The sequence below is a fragment of the Myodes glareolus genome, chromosome 2 (assembly GCF_982192425.1).
Source record: "Myodes glareolus chromosome 2, mMyoGla1.1, whole genome shotgun sequence".
Taxonomy (NCBI): Eukaryota; Metazoa; Chordata; class Mammalia; order Rodentia; family Cricetidae; genus Myodes; species Myodes glareolus.
In genome coordinates, this window is record NC_142027.1 from 76,686,030 (window position 1) to 76,702,773 (window position 16,744).

Consider the following 16,744-nt stretch of genomic DNA (forward strand, 5'->3'; position numbering starts at 1 on the left):
TTCAGCATTCCACAGCAGTTACAGTTACAAAGAGAGGGGAATAGGTGGGATTTGAGAAACCAGTGGGGGGAGACACGGGCTTTAAGATTTAACTGGTAGGAATTTTCATGGATTGGGCTGTGGGGAAATCTTTCAAGTACAGACAGGAAAAAAAAAAAAAAACAGCTTCTCAGAGAAGACTCATGAACCCCATGACAGACGGGCAGGGTTCCACGACAGCAGAGAACTGTCAGCTCTCAAAACCCAGCAGAATGTTTCCTGGGGAGGAGACCCACCCCGCTTCCTGCTGCTGACAGACCACAGCTCTCATCTAAAAGGAATAAGAGACAGTTTATTCTGGAACCATTTTGAGTAACCATGGCGTGGAACACAGATTTCGGTTACCCAAATTCTGTGTTCCATTGTGGAAGCTGTTACAGAGGGTTCTCATAGATTTATAGAACAAAGACAGTCCTGAGTCAAGGCACATTTAAAATACATTGGTGGGTACACCATAGGTGGGGACAGCAAGATGGGGAAGCTGTTTTCTAACCCCAAGATGCTACCTGATGACATTCTTAGCTCTCTGAGTGGCAGAAGCTAGAGTTCTGCTGAATCAATAGCTTGTAAGAGGTTTTTCTTTATTATCATGAGGTGTTAGGTCAGATACAAGGTGAGCCAGGGAGCAGCTGTTCCAGAAGGTTAAAACTAGCCCAAGATAGAGTCATTAGCCTCTGAACGTACAAAATTCCAACCTCTTCACAGTACTGAAATTCCTATTGGGTCATCAGTCTCTGCAGACACAGAAACGCCTTCCAGGAGTTGTAGGTTTCCAGGCAGACGCAGCTGCTTTCCAGGATGTCATTCCCACCGTCCCACCACTCACAGGTAGCACACCTATTGATTTCTTTAATAAAGTTTTTCTCCGGGAGGACTGGCTAGTAAGTGTGGCCTGGCACTGGCACTAAGTGTGGCCTCTTGAACACTCCCACCACGGTCCTCAGTCCAGTGAGCCTTTCCTGAACACCACAGAGGAGAGGCCCCTGCTCTCCCTCCAGTCTCCTCCAGGAGCCGCAAATTAAGCCGAGGTTTGCGCTCCCACGGTGCTTGTACCTTAGCACATGTGTGTTGTTTGGAGCTCTCCCAACCGAGAAGGAAAGGCAGGGCTTCCTTTTCATCTGCAAAGGATTTGCCTACTTCCATACAGCTTTTACTGCAGGAGCTTTTTCCAAGGCTGAGCCGAGGCATTCCTGGAATGGATGGAACACGCGGTCACCGAGAGCTTTTTGATGGAGATTTCCATCAGTGCTTAAGGGACGACCTGGCCCTGGAGAATGCATCCCCAGGAGGAAGAGTCAGTGGGAGGAAGCATTTGGGTTGTGTTGCCTTGATCTTATTAGTTGTGGGGTTAATCCTGACGTTAATGTACATTCATTAGCCTTTTGGTCTTCTGTTGTGATGTTTCCGTTTCTTTTTTCAGTGCTGGGGGATTGAACTCAGGACTCCACAGATGCTAGACATAATGCTCTAGCACTTAGTGGCAACCCAATTCCTAGTTCCATTCTCAAACCGAGGGTTGCTCTGCAGATCTTGATGAGGATTTAGCATTATTTCCACTGAATTGCAGGACTAGTCTGTGTTTGTAAGTTCTGAGGCCTCCTCTTGATTGGAGTTGCAAGTTCAGGCCCCATGATCAAGCCCGAATAAGACAGAAAACTGTCAAATATCTATCTTCACCTGTGATCCTGTAAATGTAAACACACTGCTCTTGAGGGGCAAGTGGCTAATTCACAGTGGGGGTGGGAATTTCTTGCTTTTGTCTTTATTTTCATTTTGTATTGCATATGACCCCCCACTGTGGCTGCTCTCAAGCTCCCAATATGATAGCTACTGGTCACTGCGAAGAGGTGTCAAGAGCCAGTTCTCAATAATTGGTAACAAATGAACCCTAGCACAAGACCTGTCAAGAGTCAGGATAGACAGACATACAAAGACTCAGTGGGAGAAAGCAGAGGAGGGGGACTCAGATGGGGAGTTTGGTAGGCATGTGTGTGTTTGCATGCGGGAAGAATCGGCAGTAAGTGATAATTGGCCAGGCAGTAGCTGGCAGCAAGTGTCCAGTTTGTCTAATTAATGTCCATCCTTAGGAAAGTAGCAAGTGTTCATCACACAATGCTATGTGATACTCTGTGATTCAGAGTCTATATCCATGTCAATTCTTAGAGACCCTCTGTAAGGACACTTTCCTTGTTTGACAAGCCAGGAGATTGAAACCTCATCAGATAAAGATGAAGCAACTGATAATTCAAGCCTGGGATCTGTGACCATTCTCCCGCTGGGTTGGGGAGCAAAGTGCTGGACCAGGCTGGCCTCTTAAATACTTCAGGCAAGGAGAACTGGTGGTTTTACAGGACTGGAGACAGGATGAGATAAATCAGTGACTCAGAGTGCATGGGAGAAAGGGAGGAACTTGAGCCCAACTTCTTAAATTCTTCCTAACCCAAAACAAAGTCAAGGCCATGCACCCTGAAGTAGAGCTGAGCACAAAGTTAGGATGAAGTCAGGATTGCTCTAGACGTCAGCCAGTCAAAAAACGAAGTTCTTGCCGAAGCAGTTGAATTTCCGAGATAGGGACCAAGGTAGAATGACTCCAGATACACATGTTGCGTCTACAGTGCTTTGAGACAAAATATAGTCTAGGAAGCTGCCTTGAAATTGCTCAGGTGTACCTTGTTAATGTGAATCCTGTGGCCAGGCATCGTTCCATGGTATCGTGGAGGCCCGTCACAGCTGTCTGCAGTGTAAGGCATGAAAACTGAAGGAGGGGGAAGTAGAGCAGTAGTTTTACAGATGGGGATCCAGGTGAGCTAGGTATTGGGAAAGCGGTACGCCGAAGTAGAAACTCCATGGCGAGGACCCGAGCTATAGGAGAGAGCCAGAAAGACAGAGAGAAGGCCATGAAGTCCTGGGAAGGCCAGTAGCTTCCAGGAGGAGGCTGAGAAAAAGGCTCGGCTCTGGGAAGAACCTGGAAGCCCTTTAAGGAGATTTCCTCTTCTGTCGATAAGAAATGTATAATCTCTGCTTTTCCATGTTTTGCGTGTTGAGTTTCAGAGGAACAAGAGGAACTTAGGCTCTCAAAAAAAGAAAACTTAGTGAAGCCTTTGGTGGCGGGATGTTGTGATAAATAGCAGATACTCCCCACCCCCCGACCCCTCCGCCCCCCCAACCCCTCCACCCCCCCAACCCCTCCACCCCCAAGGCCACAAAGGGAAAACCCCACTATCATTCTCCATAAACCTCTGATCATGTGACGCTTGTGGCCAAAATCTGTGCCGGTTATACCAGGTGGGGATTTCTTTCCCGACAGCTCGCTCCGGGTATGAATGGTGGCAGTGTCCTCGTTTTAAATATGTGTCAGGGGACAGGCATGAATCTCTGACACTCTGCAAAGTCTGAGCCTGTATCGTTGAAGCTCACGGAATGATGTTTTAAATTTGAGATTGAAGTTTACTCTTTCAGAGGACCCAGTTTCAACGCCCAGCACCCGCATGGTGACTCACCACTGTCACTCCAGTTCCAGTGGGTCTGTGGCCCTCTTCTGGTCTCCTTGGGCATCAGGAATGCACATCGTACAGAGATACACAGGCAAAGCACACATGCACTCAAAGTTAAAAGAAAACTGAAACAATGAAAGAAAAATTTGAGGTAAATGTTGGTAGTTCTTTGCCACTTGGCTTTGACCCTCTGGCTACTGGAAATGACCCAGCAGTAAACATGACCTTCTGGCTGCTGAGAATGAAGTAAACAGATGTCGCTGCTCCCGAGGACAGAACAATTGACCAGCTGGAGCTGAAATGTGGAGCATTGCCTACTGTAGCACATGGGACACCAGCAATGGGAAAGGAGCGCTCAGAGGCAGAGCGGATGAACTTGCAAGGTTGTCAACACCGCAGAAGTGACTTGAATGATCTCTTTCGGGGGTGGCCACTCAGATGGGCAGAGACTTTGAGAGGGATCCCCCAGCGGGCAAGCCTCCCAAGGAGGCAGCATGCTTCTGTGGAATGAGTTTCTAAGATGGCCCACTAAGATGGCTCTCCTTAGTAAGTGAATTTACTGCTCACAGCTCAACATCGTGGCTCACAGTTGAAATCTGGGGAGATCAAATGGTGCTGGGGTAGAGGAGCCAGTGCTTGCTCTGGCTTCTTCCACTTGCTGAGCATGTGGCTTCAGGAGTATCCCTTCCTCTTCCTACGGCCCGTGTTTGGCGGGCAGGCCTGGTCCTTCCAATATTTTCTCTGGCTAATGAGGAGAATCTGAGCAGCTCAGAGATCCTTGTGAGCCTTGAAATAGTGCAAAAGCATTGCTGGCGATGGGAGATAAATTGTTTAACTTCAAAGGTAGCAATGCGCTGCCTAGTCAGTAATTCCCCCCCAGACTCGGTGTTGGGGGTAACAAGAAGGGGCCCCAGAAAGCATAGGAAACAGCCCAAACCTGGCATGCCTTGTATGCAACCCCCCACCTCAAGCGTCGGCTTCACCTGCCACTGCGAGCGATTAGCACCAGGCCCACCACCATTGTGGGTTTCCTGCTCTGCTGCTCCAGAGCAGGACCCCTCCCAGCCTCATTCTTAGGGCTGCCTCTTCATTCCCTGTGAGGAACAGCTGTGCATAATCCCCTCTCTCCTTCCTGCCCCTGCCCAGGACTCCCACCTGCCCCTTCTGATTCGGAGCCAGCAGCTGGTCAGTGAGCAGGGGCCAAATGTGCTGAACAGATGTGTACAGCATTGGCCGGCACGTGCAGGGAGGCTGGCTGTCCAGCCCAGGCCTAGTGATGGCTTCCTGTCACGTTCAGGGGCCCTGTCGGAGGAAGCCCGATGCTACACTGGTTTGGTCCCTCTCCCTGGTTCGCATTTCTCCCCACTCCTTTTTACCTCCTTCCACTTTTCATCCTGTGTTTGTTTCTCTCTAACTCTTCCTCCTTGATCAAGCTCCCGAACGTGTCAAGGATGATATTTTTTAAAAGGCTAAAATATAGACTTCGAAAAAGGTTTGCAGACTCGGTTCTTCCAGATTTATAGAAGACATAACAATAGGTCAGAAATTCGCCAGCACAATAACAGCTGGGCTTCACCGCAGCCCGCCCCAACCTAGGTTCTTAACGCTATCACTTCCTTCCTTCCTTTCTTAGTCAGTGGCATGCAGAAGTCAGGGTGATTCTCAGAAGCAGGTATCCATGCCAGCAGGCAGCTTTGGTTTTCTAGACAATTGGCTAATTCTCCTCACTGCCTCCCGCCTCTCTAAGTGGGGACGACCTAAGAACAGCAGCAGTTAACCAGAGAGAGTCCTGAGACAGACCAGAGCCCCGATCAAATCCTTGTTGAAAACAAAATTAGGAGGCCAGGCATAATGGTTTGAAGGTTGTTCAGATCTTAGGTTCTATGTGCACTTACCTCATCGACACGAGCGGACCCAGTTGCAGCCACCACAAAAATGAGAAGCAGTGGCATCAACAGAAGTTTAGTGATTTTTTTTTTTTACAGGTGCTTTCAAACAATATAAGGCCTTGCCTGAGCAGTGGTGACACATGCCTTAAATTCCAGCAGTTGGGAGGCAGAGGCAGGAGGATGCCTGAGTTTGAGACCAGCCCGGTCTACACAGTTACTTCCAGGGCAGCCAGGGCTACAAAGAGAAACCACATGTCAAAAAAAAAAAAAAAAAAAAAAAAAAACCAACCCAAACCCCCAAAAAACAAAAACAAAACAAATGAACGAAAGAATATGCCTCCTTACATTACCCATGACTTCATAGGCACATATAACATGCCTTTTACAGGTGTTCACTGAACAGAAAACACAAGTAAGACCTAATCTGGATTTTTGTCTACTGCATTAGAGGTCAAGGGCATATTTATGAAATGTTAAATTGTAGGGATGGGTTTCTTATTTTGCCCTGACTTCTAGGAGACTCAAGGGTGAATCTCATGCTCAGTCCAGTAATGATTCTAATGTTTGCTATTGGCATCTCCTTTGAGAAATTTTATCAAAATTTCTATGTCCATTTTTTAATACCCCTTGCATATAACTCGTTTTGTGATGCCAACTGACCAGTGTTCTTTATAGAAAAATTAGATGACATAATAAACAAAGGAAATCTCATAAAAAAGCCTTCAACTAGTGGTGGGAAGGATTTCTAAAGCCCCCTCTCTGCCTTCAGTAGGTTGTCAGGGTCTTTATTGTCCGGTCCTTGTGATAGTGCACACTCCCTGAAGGCAGAGCTGCTCATTTGCCTCCCTGGGACTGCGTGTTTAGTGAGTTTCTGTTTAAAAAATACAGCTTTAGGGTTAATTTTAGAGGCAGCAGAATGTGGTTTTTCATCCCCATTTCTCTTTTTAAGGAGACTACTGATTAAGCCTGCAGTTGGGGCTCCCTGATTCAGTCGGCCGCCTGCTTCTGTGCTGATGGGTGAGATGTCCTGTGTTCCTCTTTCCTCCAAGAAGCCTGTCATAAATTTTTTCTCTTCCTCTACATTGTTCTCTCCCTCTTCCTGAATAATACCCAGTAATGTTCTCCTACATAAATAATAACCACTTACATTTACATAAGCACTGCTAACATTGACGCATTCTTTCCAAAAAGGATTGAAGATGGACGTCGTAGAGGATTTTTAAGTTTTACAATGCACTCTCAAATGTTATTGCTGCCGTTATTAACTAATAATTTATTGTGCATTTACCATGCGCCAGGCACTAGGCAAGGGCTTTTTGTGCACTTTCTAATTTAGACCTGCCGGTAATCCTATAGAGAATCCACTCACATTACTCTCTCTTTGAATGCAAATAGACAAAGAGGCCCTGGGTCTTGCCCATGGTCATACAGCCAGAAAGGGAGCAGGGCCCCAGGTTAGAAAGCCAGGAAACAAAGTTCTGATCTTTGTATCACAGTATCCCTTTGGGCCATTGCTCAACCCTGGGAGCAGAGCAGAGAGGCTCGCCTGGTCTTGCTATTGAAAGGAAAGGGAAGAGGCATTGGGGCGCGCTTAAAGATCCCTTTACTCCTTTCAACCACCCTAGGAGGTAGACACGGGTTTCTATATCACCAATGTGGGGATAGAACTTACCAGTCCTAAATTAACTCACACAGCCACTCAGATGAGAAAGCAATGTATCACTCAGGGTCTATTTGACTCCAAAGTCCTTATTTTTACTGCTATTGATTTGGAGAAACTGACCCAAGCTCACTGTCACATGTTGGCTCTCCAAAAACACCACCAAATTTGATCAAAATTGACTTTCTTCAAGGTCTTTGTACAAATTCTGGCATTCTGCTGGGGGACTTTTCTCCATGTGGCCTTGATGCTGGGGGACTTGACTAGGCAAAAGGCAATTGAGTTTCCATCTCTTTCAGAACAGAGAGCTAGCAGCGCTGGGGACAAGGCTCGTTTGGAGCAAGGGCTCCTGCAGCTAATTAAAGCTGCACCGGAGCTGCCCCCTTCATTTCTTAAGAATGCTCGACCTCATTAAATAGGAAAAAACAAATGGAATTTTCTGATTTTTTTTTCTGCAAATTCTTCAGAGGATGAGAACGACGAACAAGTTAGAGACGTTCCTAGAGCTGCCAGCCTGCATCCTGTCGAGGCATTGCTGGAGCAGATGGAAGCTCATTCGTCTCCACTGCTTCTGCAAACAAACCAACATTATCAACTCTTGTTGACTCTAGGCTCCAGGTCTCCCATCTCCTGTATTCTCTCCTCTGCCACCACAGAGATGGAGAAATCATTTAAAAGCTCAAGCACAGTGGACAAAGAGGTAACTTGGTTTTGTTTTGGAGACAGGGTCTCACTACATCACTCTAGCTGGCCTAGACCTCACTACGTAGATCAGGCTGGTCATAGAGCTCCAGACAAACCTGCCTCCCAAATGCTGGGATTAAAAGCATGTGCCACCGTGCCCTGCCAATCAGCTGTTTGGAGGATAGCACTCTTCTTTTCGTTGATTTTCTCAGACAGCGTTTCTCTGTAGCTTTGGAGCCTGTCCTGGAACTCACTCTGTAGACCAGGCTAGCCTCAAACTCATAGATAATATCTGTCTGTCTTTGGCTCCTCAGGGTTGAGATTAAAGATGTGTGTCATCACTACCTGGCAGGGTAGCGCTCCTGTGGGCTTTTTCTCAGATACCTGAAGCAAACCGTAGGTCATGGTTGCAGGGTTCCAGGCTGGAAGGAACAGAAAACTTGATAGACTTTCCACATGACCACTAGGCAGAATAAAAACATTATTCTAATATTTATACATGTCTAGATGTTGTGCTTGCTTCAGGTGCCTGAGACAATCAACAGTAGGCCAGGGACCATGTGCCCATACCATGAAGATGCCTAGAATTTGGGACATGGGGTATGAGGGCAGCTGACTTTTTTAATTTGGGCTCAAGGTCCACTTGTAGGCATACGGTGGTCCCAAACACATTCTTAACAGCTTGGCATGTATCATATCTAATGTTCCCAAGGACCCTATAGCATAGCTATCATTTCCATTCCAGAGGGGAGAAAGGAGAGGTCCCAAATGACTCTCTCCATGCTATCCATGGCTATTGGTTCTGGCCAAGTTAATGGAGTACAGTAGGAAGAATTTTAGTTTTTCAGGCTATCAGAACTCCAAGAAATAGCGGAGATCTTGTCTATCTTTTGAGACTAACACTGGAAAGAGATCAAAACTGGGACTGTGCATAAGTGTGCTTAAAGCCACAGAGTAGACCTAACACATCTTGCCAGTCCTCTGGGCCGTCCCTACAGAGTGAATCAGCTTTTACTCTTAGTAACAAAAGGTGAGCAAAGAGATGAAACTGCCATCTGGGATGGATGGAACAAACGTCACAGCCTGCTCTAGCTCCAAGCAACCATTACCATTGACATGACATTTTCATGCCTTACTTCCAAATGGGGAGAGTGGAGTCTTGATTGTGCCTTGGTCTCTGTGAACAACACCTCAAGCCTCTCAGAAGTGGGGCTCAGAAAGCAAGATGTCCATAATTTTGGAGTTTCATCTTAGCGGTCATACAGTGATGAATCTTTTCGAAGCAGTTATCAATTGCTTTTTTCATCCTCGATTTTCTTCTCTTCCAAAGTGTTTGGGGTTCCTGAGGCAAGGTCCTTTCCAAGTGCTCTTGAATTAGCTCACAGATCTCTCGGGACTGCACTCATGGCCAAAATGATTGCCTTGACTCTGTAAATCAGAAATCAGACAGGATGCCTTGTGAGACACGGCTGCAAAACACTGTATGAGATAGTTGAGAAACAACAGGGCTGACTGACAGGGGTGACGGAACCTATATCAAAAGTCACATGTCACTTGTTCTCCATGTGACCATTGACCCTGAGAAATTGGCCCTGTTACTATATTGGCAACCAAAGTCATTTGCAAGAACACAGAATAAGTGGTCTTCTAAATGTCAGCTCGAGAGCGGCTTGCTATCGCTGACTAATGACCGCTTTGCGGTGATCTATCTGCTTCATAGACATCAAAAAGGGATTTGAAGCTCAGCATTTCCTTATACAGTCAGTGAAATCTGTGCGTATGATTTCACTGGCTCCCAAAAGGGCCTTTGAAGTAGATGGGAGAGTGATCTGCCTTATGTATCAGTCAGGGCTCTATTACTGGGATGAAATACCATGGCCCAAAGTAACTTGTGAGAAAGGTTTTACTTGGTTTACATATCCCAAGTCACAATTGGTTGAGGGAAGAAGCCAAGGCAGGAGCACAAGCTGGGTGGGAACCCAGAGTCAGGGGCTGATGCAGAGGCCATGGAGGAGTGCTGCTTATTGGCTTGCTCCTCATGGCTTGCTCAGTCTGCTTTCTTATACAACCCAGGACCACTAGCCCAGGGTGACACCACCCAAAATGGGCTGGTCCCTACTGCATCAATCACGAATTAAGAACAATGCTTCACAGATTTGCCTATAGCCCAATCTTATGGATGCCTTTTTTCAACTGAATTTCCCTCTTCTCCGATGACTACCGCTTATGTCAAGTTGACATAAATCTAGCCAACACCGTGGACCCTTGTCAACTTGACACAAAAATACACCACTGTTAAAACATAACCCCTCCTTTCTTGTTTATCTCTAAAAATCACACATTACTATCAAAGTTACAATATAAAATATTTTATCCACTTAAGTGTCCCGTAGCCTTACACATTCACACACTTTAAAAGTTGTCTCTTTAAAAATATCCAGTGTCCTTTTAAACATAAAATCTCCGTAAAACTCCAAAACCTCTTTAAAAGTCCAAAGTCTCTCAACTGTGGGTTCCAGCAAAATCAAAAATAAATACTTTCTTATTCCAAGAGGGAAGAATCTGGGCACAGTCACAATCAGATCAAAATCAAACCAAACTCTGCTAGTGTAAACAAATCAGTGTTCAATGTCTGGGATTCACTCATGATCTTCTGGCCTCCTCCAAAGGTCGCTTCTCTGGCTCCACCCTCTGCTGCGCACACAGATTGTCTCGAGTTCAGGCTGGCTCCATTCGAAAGCTGTTCTTGGCACTCGAGGGTCATCCCCTGCTACTGGCATCTCTAAAATTCTGGGGTAGTCTCTTGTCATTGAGCTGCACTTTTACCAATAGCCTCCGCTGGGCTTTCTTCATGGTGCCAACTGCTTTCACGACCCCTTCAATCCCGGGTCTTCAACTGCTACCAAGGTTGCACCAGTGGCCTCTTTCAATTGTATGGAGGCCTTTTCCTAATTGAGGCTCCTTCCTCCCAAATGACCACAGCTTGGGTAAAGCTGGCATATAACTAGCCAGTGTAGGATCTTTATTCTCATTCTACAGATGAGGAAATCAAAATCCTTGCAGGTGAAACACCCAGTTCAGGGCCATAGATACAGGACAATGTCTCCTGCGTCTCAGTCCAAAGTCCTCCCTTCTGTGTGGTAAGGTCATGTTCTCCCATGACCTTACTCCCTAGGGACTACGAGGACCTGTGCTTCCTTGTTGGGACTGTCTGTGAAGGAATTGTTCTTTTCTCTTTCTTCCCCTCTCTGCATGGCAACTCTTCCCTCAATGTAAGGCCAATACCAACCACATCCACTCCCTGATAGATTTCCTGTTGTCTTCATGGTCTCTTCAAATGCTTCTTCTGCTCCAGCTATCTGTGAGCCCTGATGTCTAGCTAGGTGCTGTTGATAGAATCACAAAAGAGAAAGAAACCAGTGACTGATCATAGTGGAAGTATGTTGTGTCAGGGATCAAATCTTTGTATTTTGTGTGTATGTGTCCGTCATACAATAAACAATCAGTAAGTGACGGACCAAAAGTTGCTTATGCTTAAAAATCAGGCTATTCTGAAAAAAAAAAAAAACCAAGGTGGTTAAGAAATGGAAAGTAAGTTTTCAGTTTTCGATATTCCGGGATTTCTTGAGGCAATGGATGGCTTCCCAAGCCCTGTGAATCATGGGATGATTATGAATACTTGGGAGGCAAAGGGACTCTGGGAAGCTCTTTGTAAGATGGGTCTACCAGTACTTCTTGTTCTCAGTGTGCCTAACCTCCCCTTACGGATGCCCTGAAGAGTTGGCATGCATGCACAGTTGCTTTCGTCCAGATTTTTCCTCTAACCAAGTGTCAAAAACAACTCTAGATGGAGAAAAATGAATTGGGTTAGGAAAAAAAAATCCACGAGTCCCAGAATAACCTCCAGTTTGGTAATGATTTATCCTGTCCCATTGTTAATTTTGCAATTAAGCAAGAGTGCTTTATATGCCTGAATGACCCATGGATTGTATCTTAATCAAATTAATGTGTCTGCAACATCAGACCGATCCAGTGCTCAGCCATTAGTATGACAAATGGACAGAGCCCGTGTTTTCTTTCTCCTTTCTTTCTCTTCTTCCCTTCAAACCCTCTAGCGTGAAAGGTCAGCTACCAAAAGGCTGTTGTGCTGACGGCTGCCGTGGAATCCTATTGGTTAAAAAAAAAAATGTGAGAAGCCAGCCCACCCACCCCCAAGCCCCATCAAACCAACTGTAAATGTGTGTGACTCTTGAATTTGGATGAAAAAAACATGTGGTTAATTCTTCGTGTTGTATACTTCCTGCCACTGACATTTGTCACTGTGGCTGTGTAATGAGGTTGAGGCTGTGTAGGCGAACCCAACACAAGTGACCTATATACGCATCCCTCGTTGTCACCGCTCCTCTCCAACATCAGTCCTGGAACACCTGGGAAGCAGAAAAAGGCGACCAGGAATTTTTACTTCCTTGTAGCAACCCTCTCAGACTTTTATGATCTACGTTAATAAGACAGCTGAAAATATGATTCAGTTTAATAACATGATGCGCATTTTTAAGATTATAAATCATAAACAATTGTTATTTGATTTAGATAAAGGGCCTGCGGTTTGGGTCAAGGTCACTCACTCTTGAACCTTCCTGTACCTCTACCCAACAACTTCCTGCGAGGATGTAGGTAACAGTTTCCTTGTTCTACGCAATCCGTTTTAAGCACTAGATGAGACCATTTAAAACAGCATGTTAAGAGATCAAGTCACGTTACTGCTTGAGACCCTGACGGCTTCCCACTGTCCTTATCACCTGCACAGAAGTTTAGCGTTCTTCCCAAGGCTTAGACGGCCCTTGAGTCTAGGCTCTACCCTCCCCAGTGATGCATCTGTTTGAAATTCTTCTGCCATTCCCTTGAGAACTTCATACACGTGTACCATGAGATGTGATCATACACACTCCTCCCAGCTGCCTCCTAACTCTGAGTCCACTTCGTTTTTAACAGTGTCCATTCCCCCCTGTAGTGGACACCTCGCTTTTCATCCTCAGAAGCTTCCCGCGGGCTGGCACTTCTCCTTTTCACCCTCTTTTTGCTTCAGAGTAATGAAGGATATCTCTTCAGACAGGACTCGTCTCTCCCACCCTGAAGAACCAGGCCATCCCTTGGTCCTTTGCTCTTACATCATGGCCTCCTAACCTTGTAAGTGTTTCTGTCTTTCTTAATGTCAGCTTGTTCTTATATGCCTCATATTGACTCTGTTTGCATCTTTCCCTAGTCCTGGGTGTCTGATAGGCACTTAACATCGACTTTCCTAATACTTGAATTCCTTGGCCCTTAAGTTGGAGACTTTTCATACTGTCCTTATTCAGCAGGTAGCCATGATATTCACGCCGATGCTTGCTTGGTACCTTTGAGATGCTGGGATGTCAGCAGGACGTGCAGGACACGTGAGGGGTTCTCTCTCTCTTTCTCTCTCTGTCTCTGTCTTTCTCTCTCTCTCTCTCTCTCTCTCTCTCTCTCTCTCTCTCTCTGTGTGTGTGTGTGTGTGTGTATGTGTGTGTTTTCTTTTTCTCCTCTGTTCATAGGTCAGGGAATCGAGTATCAGAGTTTAGGAACTGCTGTTGCTTTCACCACATTCCAGGCCAGGCTGTCGGCACCACCGCTGCAGTGGATCTTCCTCGGCCTCAACAGTTGATGTCTTTCCCTTCCCACAGGGGTAAGGCACACAGAACACTCATGTCAGCCATTGGACATGCTTCTCTCAAGGGCTTCCTTGTCCTCTCCACAGCTTTTGAGAGGGTAAAGGAGATGCTCGGAAACGGCTGAGGAAGGTATGTGGGACATCACTGCTGTCCCATGCTCTTTCTCAAATCCCAGGGCTCTGACTTTGTGTCCTCACTTCCGCCAGGATACACCGCTGTGTCAGTAGTTGCAGGAGCGCTCCAGAGCTCTGTGTTTTCGGGAAAGCCAGTGATTCTCTCTGTAAAAGAAGGGTCAAGACAGCCTTACACGTCTTCAAGACTAAATTAAATTGCATACATAATATTATTATCTTTCAAGATTTCTTACTTGACTCTGAACAAATGTCAACTGATTATTGCTCTGCCAACCTTATAGTCCCTGTGTTCACTCTGCCCCCAAGTCCATGTGGTCAGACCCAGGATCAGTTTCCGTTGGTTCACATTGTCACAGGGAGCGCTGGCTTATAGTGGATCATCTAGGAGCATTAACCTCACACCGCAATCTTTGTCTCAGCTCTTCAGACGTCTAGCTTTTGACTCCCAAGATTCTAATATGTGAAGGGGGTGAAGTGGTAAGCAAGTTCAGCCGACCCTACTCATTCACAGCCAGCAATCCAGCAGACAGTCTTTGGTTAGAACCATGCCCCTGACTGCTTTTATAGGCATGTGCCTTTTCCTCTCCCCAAGGAAATACAACCGGAGAGAAAATGGGAGGTGAGCAGGAAAGAAGCAAAGAAGTTGTTGCTCCGCTCATGAGCAACTATCAAAAACAAAGTAGAACTGTTTACTTTGAACGTTGGACCTGGAAGTGCAGTTTTTAACCAGGAAGGCAGTTGCTACCGTTGCTACTTTTTATAGTTGGTCCCTTAAAATGGTGGCGGTTTCCCTGACTCTGAAGAAGGTACATGGATAGCAGACATGAAAGGACACCCAGACATGTGCAATGGCACCTGCCTGGGAGGCCTAGTGCGACTGATAACTTTAGAAAGAGCCTGGCTTCACAGCTGCTTCTGTCTGCTGCCTTCCAGCTGGGCTGGGCTTTGGATCCTGCTGGCTTTGTTCTTTTTTAGGGTACTACCAAGGTTCTCGAGCTGAGAGAGAAAGTGTCCTGCTCTATGCAACAGTCCTCTTTCGAGATTTCCACTCCTTGAAAGGCCCTAGCCTAGAACTGCAAAGTTCGCCCATTTGAGTTGAAGAGCGGAGCTGATGCTCCCTCCACCTTTGCCACGCCCAGCGGTGGGAGCACAAGTCAGTCCGTCCCATTGCCTGCCTGGTGAATTGTTCCTTCATGGGACAGTAGAGAAGGGTCCCTGTGCCACAGAGGAGGCGGGATAGATTGCCTAAGACACCTGCAAAGTGCCTGGCATGAGTCATTAACCAGTGGAGGCTGACCAAGAACCTCAGGAAAGGAGGGTGTCAGGAGACTTTGAGAGGCAGAGGAGGAGCTCTCTTATGGGTGGGTTTGCGAGCGAAGAGGCCTCACGCTTGACATTCGCTCGCGTAAATAGGTATATGGTCTTCTGAGAGTGGGAAATAAAATCGCAGTGGTAGATGAAGGTTCTAGTGTGTATGTATGTGGTATTTTGAATACACCTAAAAGTCCAGAGGAAGATTTCATTCTTAAAAATGTGCAACTTTTTTTCCCCTATTTTGATTTATGTTGAAAGCGGTCTTGTCATAAAAAGAGCAAGACTCTGGGGGTAGCAGGTGAAGAGTTGGGACTGTATTAATAGGGGATAGCAGATCCATGCCTGGGTTATCAGATTCTCCAGCAGAGAGACTGGGATATTAAGAAATAAAAGGACATTGAAGAAGTGTCATGAGACAGGTGGTGTTTGCACCCTGAGAACATCCTGCAGGGTGCTGAACCCTTGGAAGATGGGGGTTGTTAGCTGTGGTCAGGAAACACTGCTGGAGAGAGTGGCCTCTGAAGAGAAAATAGAGAAACCGAGGCAGAGTCAGGGGAGTGCCCCAGGGACAGAAAGCGGCACTGTGCCCCAGCCCAAGGGGCACAGACCACCGGAGGATGTCTGCTTGGGCTGGAGTGGCAGTATAGGCAGGGGCTATTAGGAAAGTAGACAGGATACAGTCCAGGAGAAGCCACGCTGGGGAGGGGGGAGTTAGCCTCCAACCTAGAACCTCCTAAGTGTTTTGCTCAAGGAATGGTCATTGTCAGCACTGCTGAGCAAGAGGACTGTCTAGACACAGGACAAGCCAGGGGGCAGAGTGGTCAGGACTCGGCTAGCCATGATGGCGAAGGTGGGGAGACGAGAAACACCGAGATGTTTTGGCTGCACAGACTTTGGCAGTAGGGCAGCGGGATAGATGCTGGGTGCTTGAGGAGGAAGGGACTTTGGAGTCTGACCCAGGAATTTAAGGTGGGAGCTGGGTGCCTGGAATGTGGATGCTGAGAACCAGACAGAGAGATAGGAACCTAGGGAGGAAGGAGCAGCTGTTGGCAGAGGGGGGATTTAGAGTGGAGATAGAGTTGGGGGGTTGTCGGCATGCATTGCTTCTCAAAATATTTATCAGGTGCCTCCTGCACCACACCCACCTGTGGTACTCAGTAAGGAGGTTGTCAGGGGTTTAACCCCAGTTAGCTAGACAGTTCGTAGGCACGTTATCTATGAAGTGGGCACCGAGAATACAAGATGGAGCGTTCTTTCAAAACAGTAACGGGGCCCGAGGGTTTTTGGTGAGAAGTGTGTAGGCAATGCTGAAGGGATGGGAGAGGGTTCTTGCCTTTCTCTTGCCTCAGGTTATCGGTCAGCACTCATTTGCCCCAAGCATGTGTTAATTTGTTTGTATTGGTTTTCTTGGGGGGGGGGGGGCGAGCACAGTACAAATAAGGGCCAGCCCATTCTTTCTTTTCTTTTTCTTTCTTTCTTTTTCCTTTTTTTTCCCCTTTTGCTTTAATTCAAGAGGAGGGAAGAGGTTTCATCTAAAGACCAGATGTCTTCTGCTGTGGTCTTTTGTGGTCGTTTCATTTTATTTCATTAAAAAAAAAGAAAGAAAGAAAGAAAGAAAGAAAGAAAGAAAGAAAGAAAGAAAGAAAGAAATTCTCTTGCACACGAAGCTCATTTAAACATAATGGCAAAACCACAAAAGGCTCCATACAGAGGAGCTCTCGGGCTAGGCTGGGCTCAGCCGAGGAGACCAAACAAGGAGATGGCCTGTCCTTTTGGCTCCCCCCCCCACCCTTTCAGGGGGCCAGAGCAGCTGCATTTCAGATGCAGATGGAAGATGGGG

The 16,744-nt window shown here is 46.6% G+C and overlaps 1 long non-coding RNA gene across 1 annotated transcript; it reads right to left on the minus strand.

Moving 5' to 3' along the window:
- Positions 1 to 311: 311 nt before the first annotated feature.
- Positions 312 to 5,079, minus strand: LOC146895602 (uncharacterized). The gene is made up of 3 exons (XR_015000542.2): positions 4,910 to 5,079; positions 3,540 to 3,658; positions 312 to 2,901 (listed from the first exon to the last, which is right to left on the minus strand). It is a non-coding gene; the product is annotated as an uncharacterized LOC146895602 (long non-coding RNA).
- Positions 5,080 to 16,744: the final 11,665 nt, after the last annotated feature.